Source organism: Camelus bactrianus, chromosome 26, assembly GCF_048773025.1.
Source record: "Camelus bactrianus isolate YW-2024 breed Bactrian camel chromosome 26, ASM4877302v1, whole genome shotgun sequence".
Taxonomy (NCBI): domain Eukaryota; kingdom Metazoa; phylum Chordata; class Mammalia; order Artiodactyla; family Camelidae; genus Camelus; species Camelus bactrianus.
In genome coordinates, this window is record NC_133564.1 from 36,856,645 (window position 1) to 36,877,289 (window position 20,645).

General features: G+C 40.4%; 1 long non-coding RNA gene and 1 pseudogene across 1 annotated transcript; one reads left to right on the forward strand and one right to left on the reverse strand.

Moving 5' to 3' along the window:
* Positions 1-1,615: 1,615 nt before the first annotated feature.
* Positions 1,616-6,329, reverse strand: LOC141575076 (uncharacterized). The gene is made up of 2 exons (XR_012502372.1): positions 6,143-6,329; positions 1,616-2,542 (listed from the first exon to the last, which is right to left on the reverse strand). It is a non-coding gene; the product is annotated as an uncharacterized LOC141575076 (long non-coding RNA).
* Positions 6,330-18,402: 12,073 nt separating this feature from the next.
* On the forward strand, positions 18,403-19,173 carry LOC141575115 (diphosphoinositol polyphosphate phosphohydrolase 2 pseudogene; annotated as a pseudogene).
* Positions 19,174-20,645: the final 1,472 nt, after the last annotated feature.

Consider the following 20,645-nt stretch of genomic DNA (forward strand, 5'->3'; position numbering starts at 1 on the left):
GGGAAAGTATTGACTCCCATGGGCTGCCCAGGACCACACACCCAAGATCTGAGGTGACCCAGCCCAGGAAACTCTAGTCCTGGGCACACCCAGTCACTTGGCCACCCTACTCACAGTAGCCCTGTCCCACACCAGTGCACCCTGTCCTAAAAATTCCTCTGCATCCACCAAGAGTGTCGTGCAAAATGTAGGACTCCCCCCAGACACTACATTTCCTTCAACAAGCCTGTTACTGGGTGCAAAGGGGGGAGGCTAACCTCCCTTAAACTCCCCTGCAGCTCAGAAACTGTGTGTTCAATGTCACATGTCACCTCCATGCTTAAATTCTTCTCCAAAAACAAAATCTTAGCTCTTTATATAATAATTATCCTTGTATTACTAAGAATCTCTTCATTTTGACTAAAACAAAACAAAAATGAAACAGTAATTTGTCCTGATTTTGCAACCTGAAAAGAAAATTGTTTCGAAAGGGGTCTGTCAACTGCTACCTACAGAGTGACACAAAGACCAAACTGATGGATGAGACAAGTGGGCATTTTAAATAAGGACCAATGAGCCATTTTCCTCCGAATCTTACTGATTTAATTTTAGAGCATCCTGTAACTCCTCCAGCATGGTAACGGAGTCTAGAAAGCACAGGTGGACTCTGTTCAATGATTCACCCTCGAACAGCATCCCTCTGAATGATAATTCTCAGGGTACAGAACCAAACATAGCAAGAGCTGGAAATGAGTTTGAATTCTGGCTGACTGCACAGGATTCCTCACAGTCACTGCTGCTGCTGTCTGCTCCTTACTTGGGAAATGAAGCCTGGAGGGAGAGGTGCAAGACACATTGGCTAATTGAAGGTTCTGTCTAATCAGGCTCCAATTATATGACATCATACTACACAGGATGCTCAATACCAGTTATCAAGCTGCTCTCATTTACAGCTGGAACCTCCACAAGCATCCATGTTCAGAGAAGAGGCTGAGCTTTCAGCCCCTTAATTCAAGTGGTAAGCAGATGGATACCCACATTCATGGGGAGGGGAGGGAAGACATGATGGGAGCAGGGGTGGCAGCCACAAGGGGAAATGTGCAAACACCATTTCTCTCTCACCCCCAAACTGGCCCATTTCCCATCTTTTTTTACATTAATGGCCTTTGTAGTCTCCAGTGGTTGCTCAGGAGGGATTCCCACCTCCCTGTCCCTTGGCAGCTGTTGAATGAAATACATAATATCTCTACCTGCAATAGGGATATGTTTGATGCAGCTTCCAATTACCTAACCTTCCAGAGACAAAGAGGCAAAACACCATGTGAGTAACCTCAGGAGGGAAGCCCTCCCTGGACTCTAATTTAGACTCCTGCCCCCACCTGCCCTGGCAATGCAAGCATTTACTGAATCCCCACTCTGTGCAAAGCTCAGGACTGGGGGTGGGGGGATAAAATGACCATGCATGCAATTCCATTAGGAGAACCTGAGATGATCTGTAAGCAACCAAAGTGGCCTTTCCATTAGGAATGTGAAGAGAAAACCACAGAAGGTAGTTAATTTCCAAAATGCTGCTGTCTGTCTGAACAATGGATCATTTTACTTTGTTCCTCTAACAAAAAGGAAAAAGTTTTAACTATTAATTTTATAAATATTTTTATTGATTTATAGGCATTTTACAATGTTGTGTCAAATTCCAGTGTAGAGCACAATTTTTTCAGTTATACATGAACATATATATATTCATTGTCACATACATTTTTGCCGTTTAACTATTAATTTTTAAACCAACTACAAATTGGCTTGCATTTAAAAGTCAACAATCTGGTTAGCATGCAGGACTTAGAGTGTAACAACCTGGACTCAGATCCTGGTTCCATATCTGTGGGCAGAGTAACCATGGCCACACCTGTTAACACATATGTTTCAGTCTTGGCACCTTCACCCATCATATGGGGCGAGTGGGTGCACAGAAGGGACCTAGTGACAGGCAGTGGGTCAAGCACACAGCATGGTTTAGGCATGCATTAAGGACTCAATAACCGATCTGCTCACTCTAGAAAGAGCTGCACTTGGTAGGAAGGAACAGTCTGGCAGGTTCCCCTCAACCCTATGCTATGTGATATCCATGCTGGGGGGAGTTTGGATCTGCTCACCCAGCTGCCCTCCCGGGCCAGTGACCAGGCTGTCAGCCATCACCAGCAGGACAGGGCCAGGAGCTGCTGTGTGACCCCAGGGCCTCACCAGCCCACCAGGGTGCCACTCAACATTCAGGCCACAGGTTGGGAAGATCCAGCTCATGCTGGTGGGAGCAGCTGGGCAGAGTGGACAATGTCCCCAACTGCACCAGGTAGAGGAGGCACTCTGAGCTCCCTGATGGCACTGGCTGCTTGTCACACACTCATGGAGACAGAAGGCTGGAGCAAATCCTCATCCATCTGACAGATGTATCAGTTCCACCGAGTACAAGCACAGACAGTTACCAGTGAAGTTGCAAGAACAGGTGACTGAATTCCTCTTATGCCTTCTGAGGTGCCCAACTTCTAGAAGTGAGAGAGTGTGTAGCCTTTCTCAGGTGTCCAAGCCAATTGTAAAATATTTAAGATCAAGATAAAAGATATGTACATATTATTAAAATCAAAAACTTAAATTCATAAGAACAGTAGCTCTCACAAACAGAAACTATTCACGATTTCTATACTCAATACATTACATATAAAATTTTCTAAAATTAATTCAATCCATATTAAGTAAGTATCAGCTTCATCACAGATTAAATATATTAAAATAACCCACAGCCAACAATAGGAAAACAAGTAAGTGAATTGTGCTATACCCACATGATGGGCTGTTAGGTTGTTACTAAATATTTTTCCACAGAGTATTTAACCATAAAAACACATCAGGGATAAATCAATATGCAAAACACAACTTCAGGAGCACATTGTACAATTAGAACATTAAATCAGATGGAGGGTATCCCAATTGTGTTTAAAATATGATCATGTGTCTAAGAAAAATAGCTCAGAAGGCTATACCAAAAAAGTGTGGCACAGTCCTCTGGGCAGGTTTGTGGGTCACTCTATTTTCTTCTTTACATTTCTCCATTTTATCTAAATTTCGTACAATAAATAATTTTTATAATTGGGGGAAAAAACTGCACTAAGAAACAGAGAAAAATTTGAACAACAACTTTCTCTGTAGGCCTGCGTGCAGTGGGAAACTTGGTTTAGATGCACAGGGGAGGACAGGAAGCAGGCCCACAGGCACTGGCCCTGACCTTGGCCTGCACTGACCTCTGAGGATATGACCTCAGAGAGGAGCCAGGTAGGACCACACAGCAGGTGGCACCAACACACCTCACACCCACGAGGGGGAAGTTTTCTGAGACTGGCTGAAGGGGATGTGAGCACAGAGCACGCTCTGCAGGCTTCCTGCCTCTCCTCACCCCAGGGCAAAGGGAACACTGGCAGGGTGTGAGGACAGAGGGGAAGGATTTAGTTTTTTCCTCCTGACCGCAGACATGTCAGCCTCCCCCTGCAGTGATTTCTGAACTTTGAGGAATTAAAGCACCATCATATTAGTACATCATCCCTGCAACGTCCTGAAATAAAACAGTGATTATTTTTTAATTGAAGTAAATGAATTGTTTTTAAAAACCCTAGTTTACATTTTTAAATTTAAGTCTCAGTTGATTTACAAAGTTGTGTTAGTTTCCAGTGTATAGCATAGTGATTTATTTATTGCATTTTTAAAAGGAGCTTAACATATACACACATAAACCTATATTCACTCAAAAGATAATTGTAATACACAAAATAACAAACATCAGTATCAGGGGTTGCCTCCAAGAAGGGACCTGTTGGAGAAACGGCAGGTCTGACTTCCCACTGTAACTGCCTCCAGATAGCTTCAATTAATTTTCAAAAAAACAAACAAACAAACAAAAACCAAACTTTAAATAATTCATTTAACTAGTCCATTGGACAAATATATATAGTCTCTTGAAGCCTGAATTAGGAATCACTTCTGTAATATTTTGAAAGTTAGAACCGAAAAGTGACATTGCAAAGCATCCTGCAAGTCAAGGTGAACAATCTCCCCTTCTTGGCTCTTAAATAATTTTTAAAAAACAAGAAGCAATCCTCTCCAGCCCGATCTTGTCACAGAACACAGATTCACCGTCCAAATGGCCATGCAACACACCCACTGATTTCCAGATAACAGTTCAGAATGAAAGCCAGGAAGACCCTCCTGGCAAAGTGACACCAGGGCCAAGCAGAGCGCGGGGACAACAGACTGCACCTGACTGCAATAACTGCTACCACAAATTTCCAACTGCCAGTGCCAAAGAAACTGGGCATCTTCCACTTTCTCACATATCTGGGTTTAAAGACTCTTGTTACCTTTGCTAAATACAGGTATGTCTTCAAAAGTGGTGTTTTAATTAACAGAAAGGTTTTTTCCTTTCACTGCTTCCTTCACCTCAAATCAGGTTAGGCCCACAGAAAGAGCAGAACTGGGTGCCCTGTTGACCACTGGGATAGCATGAGTGACCCCGTCCCTACTGTCAATGATGATTCCTGTTAATGTGTATTCACCAACTTGTCATGATGTCCAGTACACACCTAAGGCCAGGCCTGCCTGCACAAAAGCCACAGAGACCATCAGCATGGGGACTTTCTCAAGTGTTCCACCAGCCTGTCCTCAGGTTTGAGCAATAAGCCCTTTCTTTCTTACTGAGTCTGAATGAACTTTCCATTCCCTACCTTCAATCTTCCTCCCAAATCCGAATTCCAAAGTGGACAACTAACATGTAAATTTGGTGCACTTAATCTGGAGGAATCAACTTCTCAGTAAGATAAATCAATGCTTTGAAAAGAAAAGCCAGTGAGAAAGGAATTTTATTGTGGAATCAGGAGGTTTTAATTTCTAATCCTCTGGTTTCCAGTGTGGGTCCACAGATGGGTTGCAATAAGACTACTTGTGGAGACTTTAGAAAGACAAAATACTGGGCCTGTCACCCAGAAATTCTCATCTGGCAGGACCAGGATGGTTGTTCTCAACCAGGGGCAATTTTGCCCCCAAGGAGCACCTGGCAACATATGGTACCATTTCTTGCTGTCACATTTGGGGGAGAGGAGGCTGGTGGTGGTGCTTCCCCTGGTGGGTCAAAACCAGAGATGCTGCTAGACATCCCATAACACACAGCTCAGTACCCACCTCTCCCCCAATGACTGTCTGATCCAAATTGCTGAGGCTGGAAACCCATGGTCTGATATAAATTCTGAGAATGTGTACTTTGAAAAACCCTTTTGAGGAGACCTTGCTGCACAGACCACTTTGAGAACCACTGGTCCAGTGTTTCCTAAAGTGTCTCCTAGTCCATGGAACAGAAACAGCTTAGGGGAGAGGAAATATTTCTGGTTAAATTTGGAAGTGGTGGAGTAAACAGAGTTCTCTAATGCAGGCATTCTCAAAGCCTTTACAATGCTGCTGTGTACTGAGAATCAGCACACAGTGGACACAGCATGTGGAATTTTCCAAGTTAATCATCTATGCAACTCCTCCTCTTTTTTCCTACCTTAAGGAAATAGAAAATGCAGGAAACATTTTGGAAACAATTTTATCATTTATTCCCCCAAATTTCAGTCAATCCCCTTATATAGAGTGACAGATACATTACACCTAAAACCAACAACCCCCCCCCCAAAAAAAAACCAAGCAGCTCCAGGGGAAGTTCTGCAAACTCATGGATCCACAGGAGCTCAGATCCACAAGGGGCAACCCTTGAAAGGCATTTGTTTTCTTTTCTTTTTTTTAAAAAACAGATTCTATAGTATGTTTTCTTTTTTATGTTCAGAAGTAAAAGAAGCCAAAGAACCACACCTACATCTTTATCTTGTCTCCCTGATGGTACCTTAGATTTGAATGCATGCAAACAGACATAAGCTGGACAAATTACACCAGCAGTAAAAACAAAAATCACAGAACTTACTCTGTACAGTGTTTGAGTTTGGAACTGAATGGGACGTGTTCGTGTGCACTTGAGTGAATGGGAAAGGAAACCACACAACACAAACTTACCGAGGCCTCTAGAATCAACATTTCTTCCATATTAGACAACTAAGGTCACTTGGGAATCATGAAAGTCACTTGTCCTTACCTGAACTGAAATGTAGAGTCCTAGTACATTATATAATTCAAACATAATTTCTGCAAGATATTCTCTATTTTCTGGTGTATTCAGGGGAGGTTCTGTCTGTAAGAAAACATTCACTATATTTAGTGTTCACCCAAATTTCATGTAATTACATCAGAACCACAAAAAGTTAATCTAAAAGCATGTTCATTAAGATGCTGTACAACTCCCTAATTTGACAGACAGTGTACACCTAGACTGATTGATTAAAGATATTTTGGCTGTGGGGTTTATAATCTTTGAGAGAGCAAAGCCTCTCTAAACACTTCTGCTCTTACTAATCCCCCCCAAAACAAGAACAAGTTACAGAAAAGGAAACTCCACCTCGGATAACAGAACACCCAAACACCGTGAATCTGAAGAGATGTGCATTGAGCTGCCAAGGGCAATAACAACCCCATCGAGACCAGATGAGTGAGGACATGGAAAGTGAAGACCAGTGACTCCAGACACCAGGCAATAGCCAGTTCTCCAGAGAAGAGCAAAAGCAGAGAGCCCTTGCTTGGAACCAGAGCAGTCTGAGCTGCACAGATGCAGGACCCTTGCTCCCCAGGCCCCTGCCCTCAGACCACAGGCAGAAAGGTGGGATTGAACACCTCCACCATCAGCTGTGAGAAAGACAAGCCCAGGGCAGAAGCTGTTTCACCCAGATGCTGCCCGCCACCCAGCCTAAACTCTCACACACAGCCAGTTCAGGAAGAGCTCCCCTCACTCAAAGATGAGGAAAGAACACAAAAAGATCAGCCAAACACCATATAAAAACACTCATAGAAAAAGAGATGGGAGGGAGAAAATAGGAAAAATAAATGGAAGATAAAAAACATGTATCCAGGAAAATATAAAAATAAAGCAGATGAAAATCATGACATAGATATCTGAATTTTTTGAAATGTCTATTTAAAATAATAACTTATAGGAAATTAACAGGATTACAGAAAGATAAAAATTAATGAACCTGCTTTTTGTCATTCAGCAATATGTTGTGAACATTTGTCCATGTCAATAAATATGGATTTACATCACATATTTAAGCTGTAAAGAAAAAAAAAAAAAGAAAGAAAGAAAAAAATATCTGGGCTTTTTGACAAAAAAATAAATAAATAAATCCACATTAACCTTTGTTATATACTGGGCTGTGTGTCCCAAAACTCTTATGCTGAAGCTGCAACCCTCAGGTGACTGTGTTTGGAGATGAAGCCCCTTGGGGGGTAATCCAGGGTCAGTGAGGTCACAGGACAGCACTAACATCTCTGCAGGAAAAGGCAGAGGCACCAGAGAGCTCTCTCTCACTCACACACAGAGGAAAAGCCACACAATGACCCGATGAGAAGGAGACCATCTGCAAGCCAGGAAGGGAGATATCACCATAAATCAACCATGATGGCACCTTGATCTTAGACCTAAAGCCCCCAGAACTGTGAGAAAACAAATGTCTGTTATTGAAGCCACTCAGCCTGTGATGTTTTGTTAGGCTTATTGAGCAGAGCAACATATTCTTAAAGCAGGAAATAGGCAGCCTGTCTCAGCCATTGGCACAGCTACATGTAGGACACTGGGACACACAGGGCCACACTTACAGACTCTTCCAGCAGGAAAATACGACCCCAGAATTCTACACCTGGCCACATGCCAATCAAGACTGTTGCAAAAACAAAATGCCTTTAAACATACAACAACTTGAGAGAATTTGGTTTCTATGAACCCTTCATGAATTAACCATCAGACAATAAGCTTTAGCCAAATAATAAGAATGCCTAAAGTACAGCCAAAGACTTACAGTGAGCAAGTAGTCCATTTAAGATGTAGGGATAAATACTTTTCTTTTCTAGGAGAATCTATAGCTATAGCTAACAGAAGGTAAATATTATAAATTAAAACAGCAGAAATAGTATCAAGTTGGCAGGCACAGATGGAAAGGAGAAAAATATAAAGACACTGATACCCTTGTGTCATGAAATCAAAAGATATTGTTTTATTGGTAGAGCAGCAGAGACATCAGTAAACATAAAGTTATAAACATAAATATCAGAGTAAGTTCACTAACATAAACAATCAAAAGCAGGTGATAGAAGAAAGGATGAGGAGGTAAGAAATGTGGAAATGTACCAACTTGGTCACTAAACACAGCAGGAAGCAATCATCCCTAAACAAATACAGGTAAATATATTATACAAAAGTACAGTTATGTTAAAATATGTTTTAAAAGATACCAATTATCAGAACGAATATGCACCCAATAGAAACCAAAGAGAAAACCAAGCCTGGGTTTTAAAATATCCATACATAAATAAAACACGTTAAAACCAAAAAGCACAGCGCCCAGTAAAGCAGCTGGGTCCACAGACACCTGCCACACAGCCCAGGCCATTTCAGCACGGTCAATGGGAGAGCTCCAAGTCCAGTCAGCCCAGCCACACCCCACCTTCAATTTTACCAAGCTTGGAAAGTGATTTCCTCTCTCCACACATAATTAGTACTGACCTCACAGGAGTCTAAACAAAGTGCTCATGGCAGCACCTGGCATGGGGAATGTACTCAGTGAAAGTGCATTATTATTACTAAAATCATCAGTGTGTACCAGTGAGAAACTCACCTACTGAAGAGAAAGTCTCTGGGCTAAGACTATGAGACAAAATCAAATCCCACTGTCCAGCCAAGGGACATCTAAAATAAGGTGCCTCAGAGAGGTTCACATTCAACACAGCTTCCAAGATCAGAAACAGCGTAACTGCACATCACTAGGAACTGATTACACAGATTAGGCCACATCCATAAAATGCAACATTTTGCAGCAATTAAAAAGGATGGGCAGTGTGTCTGCAGATATGAAACAATCTCTACTATAAACTTGCCACATGAAAAGAGGTCTCTCCATACATGCACATTCTTAAATACACTTCTGTACCTACAACATTTTTTAAAAAAACAAGATGTATGAGGGAAAGAAATGAGGAGCTGTTTATGGGCACGAAGGTTCAATCTTGCAAGATGGAAAAGTTCTAGAGGCCTGTTACACCACAATGTGAATGTGGGTAACATTACCAAGTGATAAATTTAAAAATGTGTTAAGGGGGTAAATTTCATATATTTTAAATTATAATTTCTAAAATGTTTAAAGTAAAAATCAAAATATACAATAGTATGTGTAATTTGTTACCATTTTGTGAAACAAGTTTATGTATAATCCATGTGCCTGCACAAAATTATTGCTGGTTAAGCACCAGTAAAGGTGGTTTCCTCCAGGAAGGGGATATGGAAGGCAACACAGAGGTGGGAAGGAGACACTCTTGCACTGGAAATCCTTCTGCATCCTTTGAATTCTGTGCTGTGTGTATGCTATCTCTTCAAGCAAATAATCAAATCTGGTTATCAACTAGCTGGGGGCTTTTGTTTATACCCCTGTCTTATACAAAGCTCAAACATCATGCCCCAAGTAAGTTTCAATTACTCGAATTAGAATCAATACACTCCCTGAATGGGAGAGAGAAAGCAATCTTAAGACATAGACAAGAAATAATAAAGTCATCAAAAGTAGATTGTAAGTAAAAGATCTAAAAGTCACTCAATAACACACTACTTATTTTAATGTGCCTACCTCAAGGGGCTGAGATCAAATTAGTTAATACCTTAAAGTTCCCAGTACACATTTAGCACTGTGTTAGTGAATACTATTCAGATTTTTTTTTTTTAGTTTTCTTTCATTTAAAGCACATGAAGAATAGCTACAGATTCCAATATTTAGGTTACAATATGTCTCCTTTTGGCACCTCATATCAACCTGAAAAATAGGCCTAATAACTATCTACCTCACAATTGTCTGTGGGATTAAATAAGTGAGTGAATTCATGCAAATACTTGGAGGGGAGAGGGCTGGGCACTTAGCAAGTGCTGAATATATCAACAATCAACTGTAATATCAACAATATATCTTAGACCAGAAGAAATTGCATGTATTAACTCCAGAGACCTACAGTCATCTCTTACCTTGAAGAGGAATCCAAGCATCTTAATAAGTTAACTTTATAAACATAACATTTAAACTTATTAGAGGGGGGATTAGGATGAAGAGAGGAAGGCTAGAAAGGTATGCAAAGTGGGAGCATAGTCAGGGAATATTTCCTGCCTGCCTGGTTTAAAACAAAAGTGAGACTATAGAAGACAATCCAACAAGAAGTAGATTAACCCTGGCTCTGGATTCTCCCTGGGTTTAAATTCAGTGTCAAGTGATGTTCCAAATAAATCCCAGATGATTGAAAAATATATATAAACATCAAAGGAAAATAGGTTTACTTACATAAAAATTTACAATTACAGATGTTCAAAAATATAACCTACAAAAAAATCAAGTGAGAAAAAAGTATCTGCTTATGACAAAAACTTCTTATCTGTTATATGAAAGAGTTCACACCATAAACAGATTGTGGTCATACATACAACAGAATATTATTCAGCCTTAAAAAAGGAAGGAAATTCTGACTTGTGCTACAATGTGGCTGAACTCTGAAGGCCTTATACCAAGTGAAATAAGCCAGTCATGAAAGGACTAATACTGGATGATTCCACTTATATGAGGACCCAGAATAGTTACAGTCATAAAGACAGAGGGGTTATGGTGGGGGCTAGGGCCGGGAGAGGGGGAAAGAGAGTTATTCTTTAATGGGGACAGTTTCAGTTTGGAAGATGAAGAAGATCCTGAGATGGATGTTGGTGATGGCTGCACAACAATGTCAATGTACTCAACTCACCAAAGTGTACATTCAGAAATGGTTAAAATGGTATATTTTATGGTATGTACATTTTATCACAAAAGAAAAATTTAAGTAAAAAAAAGTTCAAAGAAATCATAGCAACAATAAAAGCAATAAAACACTGATATATACAAAACCCAGGACATGAATAGGCAATTCACAAAGGAGAAAATACAACTAATAAATACATGAAAAAAAGTTTAAAGTCAAAGTTATTCAAAATGCAAATTAAAAAGTCAAATAATCAAAAATGATATTAATCAATCCTAAGAGTTCAAATAATGTGGCTTCTTGTAGATTGAAGATTTCAGTGTGAAATGGTATATCAGAGATTCAAAATTATTAACACATCTGGACCCCCAAATTATATATATATATATATATATATATATATATATATATATATAATTTTTAAATTCTTAATATAAAAATGCTCTAAATACAGAAAAAAACTGTGCAAAGATTACTTTATATTATTTCTTACAAAACCAAGAAATTGGAAACAAAAGTAAACATCTAAAAATAGTTGGGCTGCTAAACAGATAGGAAACATCCACTGAATACATGATTGTATGGCCATTTAAATGAGGATTATGAAAACCACACAAGAAAATGGGGGGAGAGGGATGGAGGACACAATATTGAATTCAAAATCATATAAAAACATGAGTGAAAAGATTAAATGTAGCTATACTAAATGTTAATATTTATGTTAATGGGACAGGAGTGTGAAAAGTCCCACGAGCATCTTCCAAATTTTCTAAATCACTCTTATAGTTCTATAATAAGAAAAAAAAACAAAACTTTACAAGAGTTGTGAAACCCTGGATTACAGCCTGTGTATGAAGGCCACAGAAACTCCCAGTACAACTTCCTGGTTTATTTCTCCACAGGCAGAGAAGCTAACAGAAAAAAGACATCAGCCCAGGGCAGAAGCTGCAGCACATCCTGGTGTGGATTTTCCCTAGCCTGTTGGCTCTGTAATGTGGACAACACTTTCCATATCCAACCACAGTTGTGAAGACAGCTGAATTCTTGTTCTGCCACTGTTTTCATACCTGTAGTCACATCATTATGGCAGGCACTGCAATTTCTGTATCCAGTATCTATTCTGCCTTCTGCCTTAATGACATACCACTGATAAATCACAGGCCCAGAAAACAGCATTTCCCAGACTTCCTGATGGACAGGGATGGCTAAATTCTGGCCAATAAAAAGCAAAGCTTGTTGGATGTGTCTTCTTAGAAAGCTCCTTACAAGGTTGAAGGTAGACTCATGTAGTAGGCCCACTTCTGCTCTTAGCCCCTTCTTTCCTAAAATATGGAGGTGATGACTGGAGGTGCAGTAGCTAACTTGTGATCTAAGGCAATCTTAGAATGGAAGCCATATTCTAAATGTTAATATTTATGTTAATGGGAGCACATAGATATACTAGAGCACATAGATTCCCTAATGACACCAGGAAGCTGACATACCAGCACTGCCCTCCCTACTACAAATGTCTTTAAGAAAAATAAAAACTTTAACTTTCTTAAATCACTGATTTTTACACTTTAGTACTTGCTGCCAAGCAATTCACTATCTGTGAAGAATTTACATTAAAATCTACACTTCCATTAAGAGAAAGTTTACAATAAAATTAGGTTCTCCTGGTTCCTGAATCAAATTCAGCATTATTAAAGGCACATTCTTCTGGGTTCTCAGAACCATAATCATAAGTCTATGTTTTCCTCAATCCTCCTTTTCTCCTGTTTACCACCAGTAATTGTTCCTTTAGATGACTAATTTAAATAAAACCTTCCAAAAACCATTATTTATATATAACAAGATCTAAATTGGAGATATCAAGTTTTTTCTTATTTTTTAAATGCTGAAGCATATGATTAAAACTTCACATGAATGCAAGTTACATAAGCATTTTTATTCATAATAATGGTAAAATATCATCAAGTATTAATTCAAAAATTAATAATTAGTCAGTACTATAAAAATCAATCCATATTTCTGGATAAAGAAAGCAAACTGAACACATGCAACTAATATTGCTCCAGTCCCAAACCTCTCCATAACTGCAGTAAAGAAACATTTTTAAAAACATAAATCCTCAAGGAAGGGCAAGTAGAAACCAAGATGACAATATACTGAAAATGGGAAGCACACGGGTCAGCAGTAACAGACTCAGCAATGCCAAGTAAGTCCAGTTCCACACTGGCCAGTTCTAGTGTACTGGACAGAGCAGGTCTGAGCCACCATCATGAACCAGGAAGGGAGTTACTGTGGTAAGCCAGGACAAATCACATGTCATGGTGAATTTCATGTATCAGCTTGACTTGGCTAAGTGATACCCCGAGAGCTGGTATACCATTCTTTCTGGGGTGTGTCTGAGAGGGTGTCTCTGGTAGAACTTAGCATGCAGTAGACTGAGTAAGGAGACCTGCCCTTGCCAATGTGGGTGGGCAGCTCACAGGCTACTTGAGTGGAACAAAAGGATGAAGGAAGGGTGATTCTCCATCCCTGATCTGGGACACACATCTTTCCTGCTTTCGGGTGGATGGCAGAGCTCCTGGTTCCCAGCATCCTTGGGCAGCACTGCTGCTTGCTCTTCCTCCCCTGATTCATATTCAAAAAAGTTTGCAAATCTCCTCTACAGTTACAATTCAATTTCCCCTCCAGAGCACTGCAGTTCTTTAAAATATATGATTCTGTTTTGAACTCTGGGCAATTCAGTATTAGAGAAAGAAGTGTGGTTCCCATTTGCTCTCTGCTCAGTCCACAAGACCAACATGAGTTGCGTCTCTGAAACTTCTTGAAAATCATGAGCCGTACTGAGCTCATTCCCACCATGGATGTGCAGACGTCTGTCATGGCAGTCAGAAGGGACAATTTCATAGGCTACTGAGGCAACTTTAATTTAAAACTTTTAGACTATTTTACACCAAGAAGCCATTAGCTGATGTAGTGGCTCAGTAAATGTCTTCAATGAATTTCTGGATGTGGCCACAAATCCCTTTACCTGCTTCACTCCCCTTTAATTATCCCATTAACTGATGACAAAGGACATAAGCCTGAGAGACACCCACACTTCTCATAACTTCGTCTGTCACATCATGCAGCAAGCCCACCTGATAACTTCAAAGTAAAATACAGGTAACAGAATATTTTCTTGTGTTTAATGTAATAAACTTGATTATTTTTGAACATTCACTTCAGATACTCATTTTTGGCAAAGGACTTATGCCTTTCCATATTCATACCAAACACCTCCAATTCCTTCCCAGCAATTGGTTTTATTGTACTGCGCTGTATATGCCAGCTAGAGCAGAAAAATTTCTGGTAGGAAAAATTTCCTGTGGGCTGTGTCCTGGTGGTTGCATTTGCTCCACAGGCCTAAGACTCTGACTCCCTCTGAGCAGAGCAGGATGGGGCAGGCAGAGAGAGGAAGCTGGGCCCCAGGCCCATGCCTGGAGTCCTACCACAATGTAGTTATGTAAAGTACTAGAGGTGGGAACAAGCCAATCATGACAGGTGGGAGTGTGTAATTTGTTTTGGCTGTAAAGACAAAGCCACTCAGACATACTGTCAGTATCCTGGCTCCATGTATTTTACATAAACCATCGTAGATACACAGGAGAGAAAATACACAGTGGCCTGTAAAACACAGTACTTGGAAGTGGCAATTCCTAGTTGTGAAGACACAGCCAAAAAAAAAAGATCAGAGCACTTTCAAGGACTTGATTTAATAGACACTAAATATATAGATTCCACTAACTACTTTAACAGCCTTGTACTTCATATATTTTAAGCCAGATAATTCCAAAGAATATTCCATATTTAACATTAGAAAGAGTTATATAATTGGATCAGGGACCATTTGACAATGCACTAGCATGGAAAAAATCCAAAGCTAAATTATGTAGGTTTTAATATGCAGCTTATGTTACATGCAATTGCTCCCTTTAAAGTAAGTGTTTTATACATGTAATTAATTTTAACTTAAAAAGAACATAGAACAATGAAAACAGACTCCACAACCAAGAGATACTTCTCTTCATTTCTCTGTATTGTTTTATTTCACCTGAACAAGGTCAATTACATCCACAATATCAGGGCCCATAACTCAGCTCAGTGTTAGAGTGAGATTTAAACCTTGGCAAAACAGCACCTTGACTCAGCTCCCTCTGCTGTAAGAAGCAAAAGTCAGAGCCATCCAGTTATTTCATGAGGACACCTAACTACACACGTGGTTTCCTACCCAAACCCCTTCCTGCCTCCTCATTCCTTGCTGCTGGAGGCCGGTTTAGGTGCTTACCTCTTGGGGCCAGGTAATGAGACGTGGTGCCCTCACCAGCAACAGGAGAGAATCTTGACTCATCAAAATGTACCGAAGTAATTTTGTTCCCCTCTAGGGCCCACACTGGGCACAGACAGACAGGGCAAATCTGCCAGGAAGGTTTCTGAGGAAGGGAGTCTTAATTCTAAAACTCTGAAAGTAATTACACCAAGAGTCAGTACAGGATCTCGGGCAGCCACCCTGGGGCCTGAGGGGAACCAGCACAAGAGGCCAAACAGGTGAATTAGGCTGGGTTCTCACCTCCATCTCTGAGCTGCTCAAGTAACCAGCCCTGAGTGGCCTGACTCTGGCATCCTGTTTTCTGGGATAATAAGCCCTATTTGGTTTTGGACATTTTGGTTGAGCCTTCTTGTTATTTGCCCAAAAAGCACTCCAACTCATACAAAGAGCTTTAGTCAGAATTAAAAACTCCCCAGGGAAGAATATCCTGGGTTTCAAATCTAAGCAACCCACAATCCACATGGCTCTTCTCTCAGTCCCAGTTACTCACCATCAAAAAGTGATGGCACTCTGGTTCAGCTCAGGGAAAATTAAAAATCACTTGTTCCATGAACCTCGCCATTAGATCTCAGTCTTCAATTATACCATGTCTTATTGGCCACTACAGCAAGAGAAATCAAACTATGTCAAGCTTCAGTCCATGTCAGTAAGAGCAACAGTTTAAAAGCACTGGCCCAGAAGAGACTGAGTTATTAGAGAAAACAGGTCCTTTGCACTGGGTGAATGTTAATTTATGTAAAGAAATAACAGGCACTTTACCAGAAATATTAAGTTATATTATTGTTTATATTCTACTTCATATCTCTAAGTACAAAGTATCATCTTAACAGTGGAGTAACAGATGGAAAAGTACAGCTAATCCACCATACCATTCCATTTGGAGTTTGGAGGTTTTTAGAACAAATACCTAGTTAAACAATTTTAGTGCTTCTTTTTAATTAATCAAGCACTTTTACATCTGACAGATTAATGAGTCAACCTGCAATTTTCCACAGAAGCAGGTCTTGCTCTCACATGAAGCCCAGCATTCCCAGAGTCAATCCTGCATTTTGGGTTTTGTAAATTCACTTGATTCCCCACATGAAAAATGCCTTGTTCAACTAGCTCAACACTGTAAATCAACTATACTTCAATTTTGAAAAATATCCCATTCAAAACCAACAACAACAAAACCTCTTTTCCAACACAAGAATAAAATACACAGCTCACAAATACAATTGCTATAAAATCTACCATTTTGCATTATTCATCCTACTGCTCTGGTCTTGGTGATACACTTACAGAAGCGAAAATCCCGTTGGGGAGTTTACCTTTGTGGCATATGTGGGTTTATCTATGGCTTCATCCCCTATGAAAAAGTCCAGGTCATCAACTCCCCTTAGCACCCTCCTCTGGGCTTGGTCAACCACATTTGCTGACTCTCTGTTGGCAATACCTTAGGGAGAACAGCACAAAGATTTCTGTCAGCATCCATACTCATTTCAAGGATCAAGGAAGCATAATATAGCCCCTGTGTATGTACAAGTAAATTTTCAATGTCAGGGTCTTATTTGGAGTTGAATGTGCTCTCAGAAGAGATGCTATCACAGAGCACATAAAGTAATACAGAAACCTTTCTTATGTTCTGGTATTATTTTTAGAGCTGCACAAAGGAACTTATCTGGTCTGCTTTTAATACTGACAAAAGATGAATTACTAAATTTTTCAGTTTCATCTGAAAAAACATCCCTCATGATAGTGAAGTGAAAAGCACATATCAATCGGTTCCAAATTTTAAAATACAATGTAGAAGGAGACAAAATTAAAAATATAATGTGAAAGAAGAAAGTAAACTGAAAAATGCTCATACAATTTCAAGTCATTTTAATAAAACTCTGTCACATAGATTTAAAATATATTTTTATTCTTGTTACAAAACCACTAAAAGAAAAAACTGAGAGGTTGCTGACTAATAGATGACAAAAAGAAAAATTCAATAATCAAACAACTGTATTATGTAAAAATATTAATGGCTTTATGGTAAATTATTTTAATAACAGTTTAACCATGATATTTAGGAATATACTTATAGTTAATAATCATATGAAACTTCACTGTAGAATTTAACATCTAGTGAAATGTGGAAAGCTTCATGAAGATTCAATTTTCCATTTAAATTCCTAATCCCTGGTCACACTTTGCTTTCCCATAAACTCATCTTCATCAAATTTATTCCAAAACAAATGAGTAAACATATACAACTATTTTTAAAAGTAGATGATTTGTAGTTCCCAATGTATTAGAAATGAAGAATAGCAACAAAGCTAAGGGAGTGAATTTTAATCCTTGTCCTCAGAAACGCATCTTGAAGCAATAGCTTGAAAAGGTGAAAAAAAAAAGAGGTACAGGACAGAAATCACTTTGCTCACCTCCTCTTCTGACTCCAACTCACTGCCGCACTTAGTCCAGAAGATTTCAACTTACAGAAGGTGGCACAAATCCAAAGGACAGGATTTCTTCAGGACTAAGACAGCAGGCGTGATGTGGAAATGCTGGGGGCGGAGCCCAGAGAAAGCATCCAGGGCAGAAGCAGTGGGCATGTCAGGACCACGAGGCTGAGAATGGGGCTGGGGAGGGATGGAGGGCCGGAACCAACTGTGGCAATTGCAGACACAAACACACCCGTCCCCGAACACAGACCCCGCCACGAACGGCACACTGACAGACACCGCACAGAGTCACCTGTGCACACTCAGCAGGTCAGAGGCCCCGCAGCCGACCTTAGAACACCTCGCACGGCCGCGGCGCTGCTGCCGGGCCTGCGGGAGCTCCTGCAGCCGTCTCCTCACGCCTCGCACCTCGCTCCTCGCGCCCGGCTATGCCCTGGGCGGCAGCGGCGGGAGGGAGCCGGGGCGAGAGGGCGGCGGGCTCTGGGGAGAGCGGCAGACGCCCGGGCGGAGGCCGCGCTCCCTCCGCGGCGCCCGGCCTGCAGGGACTGGCGCTCGCGCCCCGCCCTGTGTTGGAGCGGCCGCCGGCTCCGGGACTGACCGGCCTCGCCGCCATGCGTCCCTACTCGTCCTCGCCCCTACTCCCTGGAAGGGTGGCGGCCTCTGGAGGAGCGGAGGCAGCGAGAGCCCGCCTCTGTGATGAGGTCCAAGCCCCACCGGCCACGGACCTAGGACCGTGAGGGCTTCAAGAAGCGGGCGGCGTCCCTGTGCTTCTGGAGCGAGCAGGAGGACGAGGTGCTGCTGGTGGGCAGCCATCGGTCCCAGACCAGTGGACTGGCCCAGGAGGAGGACCGGACCCCCAGGAGGAGCCTGCTGGTGCTGCCGTGAGGGAGGTTTACCAAGAGGCTGGAGTCAAAGGAAACTCAGGCAGACTCCTGGGCAAATTTGAGAACCAAGACAGAAAGCACAGGACATATGTCTATGTCCTTACTGTCACTGAAATATTAGAAGACTGGGAAGATTCTGTTAATAAAGGAAGGAAGACAGAGTGGTTCAAAGTAAAGGATAACATCAAAGTCCTCCAGTGTCATAAGCCTGTACATGCAGAATGTCTGGAAAAATTAAAGCTGGGTTGATGGCCAATCAGTGGAAATTCCACAGTCCCTTCCCTTCCAGATAGTAACACCTTGTTTGTAGCTGCTGCACAGAGAACCTCTGGGCTGCCATCTAGTATAAGATAGACAGGGTTGGAAGGTCCTCTTCCACCATGTGCAATCTCATGGGCAGAGGCTTCTTTATTTTCTTTGGCAAACATCCAAATGATGTTTACAAACTGTCTGAATTTGCCATGTGGGATTTTTTTTTTAACAATTTGCATGTTTTTTAGGTGCTTTCAAATCTTCTTTTTTTAAAAAACCAAAAAAGATAGTGTAAAATATTTTAATAAGCCAAAGCCATGTGAAATTTTTTAAGTTCCTTTAATGTGCTCTCCCACCCAGCCCACCCACCTTGTTATCTTGGTGGCATTTTCACTTTTTCCCAGTATTTTTTATCCATTTGATGTCAGTCTGTGCTTTTTGTCAGATCAACTTACTTGTGGGTATATTATCCCCATGAATTGTTTTCTCATTCACAGCATTAACATATTCAATTAATCCATTTGTCAACACATTTATTTCAATTTTCACAACTGGTACTATGCCACTAGCTACCTGATATGGCCAGTTCCCCTGTAACTCAATAGTCCTTTAACACAAAGTTTAACTCTGTGGAGCTGGTGATTTTTAGGCAGTTAACTGTAAGCAAAATGCATGTAGTAGATATCTTATCATAAAACCTGTATTCATGGAATTTGAACTATGATACTCAGTTGCCAGTTCCCTTTATTCATAATCTCTCTTTACACAGAACAAACAAGAACCATATTTCCCTCTATGTAAATTGCCTCTTTTAAAAATACATTTTCAGTTTGAATTTAGTGACATCTATTCAGTTAAACTTGCTGGTTACCAGTGAACACCTTAAATGCCAGTCAGTGGTGATTGAATCACAATTGAGTAAAATGACCTTCTTGTTCAGCTGTTACAGACCTAGATTTTTAGGGTGCCTTAGAATGTCTCATATTTTATAGGTGGTGAGCAGGTAGGTACTATTTATCATGTAACTAACTACTGGGGCATTGGAACATACCTGAAGTAAGAATTATTTTGTCTTATCTTTATATTCACATAAATCCAAGAATCCCATCTAAAACACACAAATACCTAGTCCGAAATGCCTGTACTTCCCCAATCAAGTCAGAGATGAGATGGGGCAAGTAAAAGATGCTTCTCTATGTAGATGTTAGCTTTCTGTAAACATCATAGCTGGTGAGTATAAGGTAGGAATAAGCATAGTTAGACATTTGTTCTACAAATTGTTAACCTTTAAAAATATAATTGCTCCTAAAAATAGTGCTGTTATAAGGGAAATCAGTGCCACTATTTTGAAACTGAGCTCTTGTGCCATAAAAGCAGCTGAGCTAAATACAAGTATTAGTCCCCAAATTAATGCTGTCAAAAGAATGAGTAAGACAGAAAAACTTTAAACCAGTGACATTTCATTCAAATTATGTAGTGTGATCAGACATGATCATCCAGAATTTTTATATTTTTCTTTGTACAGACATTATGTTTTCTGGGTGTTTTTTTAAAAAAGGAAATATTTTAAAATCCAACAGATTGACACTTTGTATCAATCTTCAATGAACTAAGTTTTTTTCCTCAGCAATCTCTGAAGTTTCTTTAAATTATATACTTAACAGAGCAGAGAAACTGGATTGTTTTTGTACATAACACTGTGTCCACCTGAAATGTCACAAGTGCTGGGGGGGGACTGGGTATCTTGTACATTGATATTCTTAGAGGTAATTATGCATGAATTTCTTTTATAAACTCCTGGAC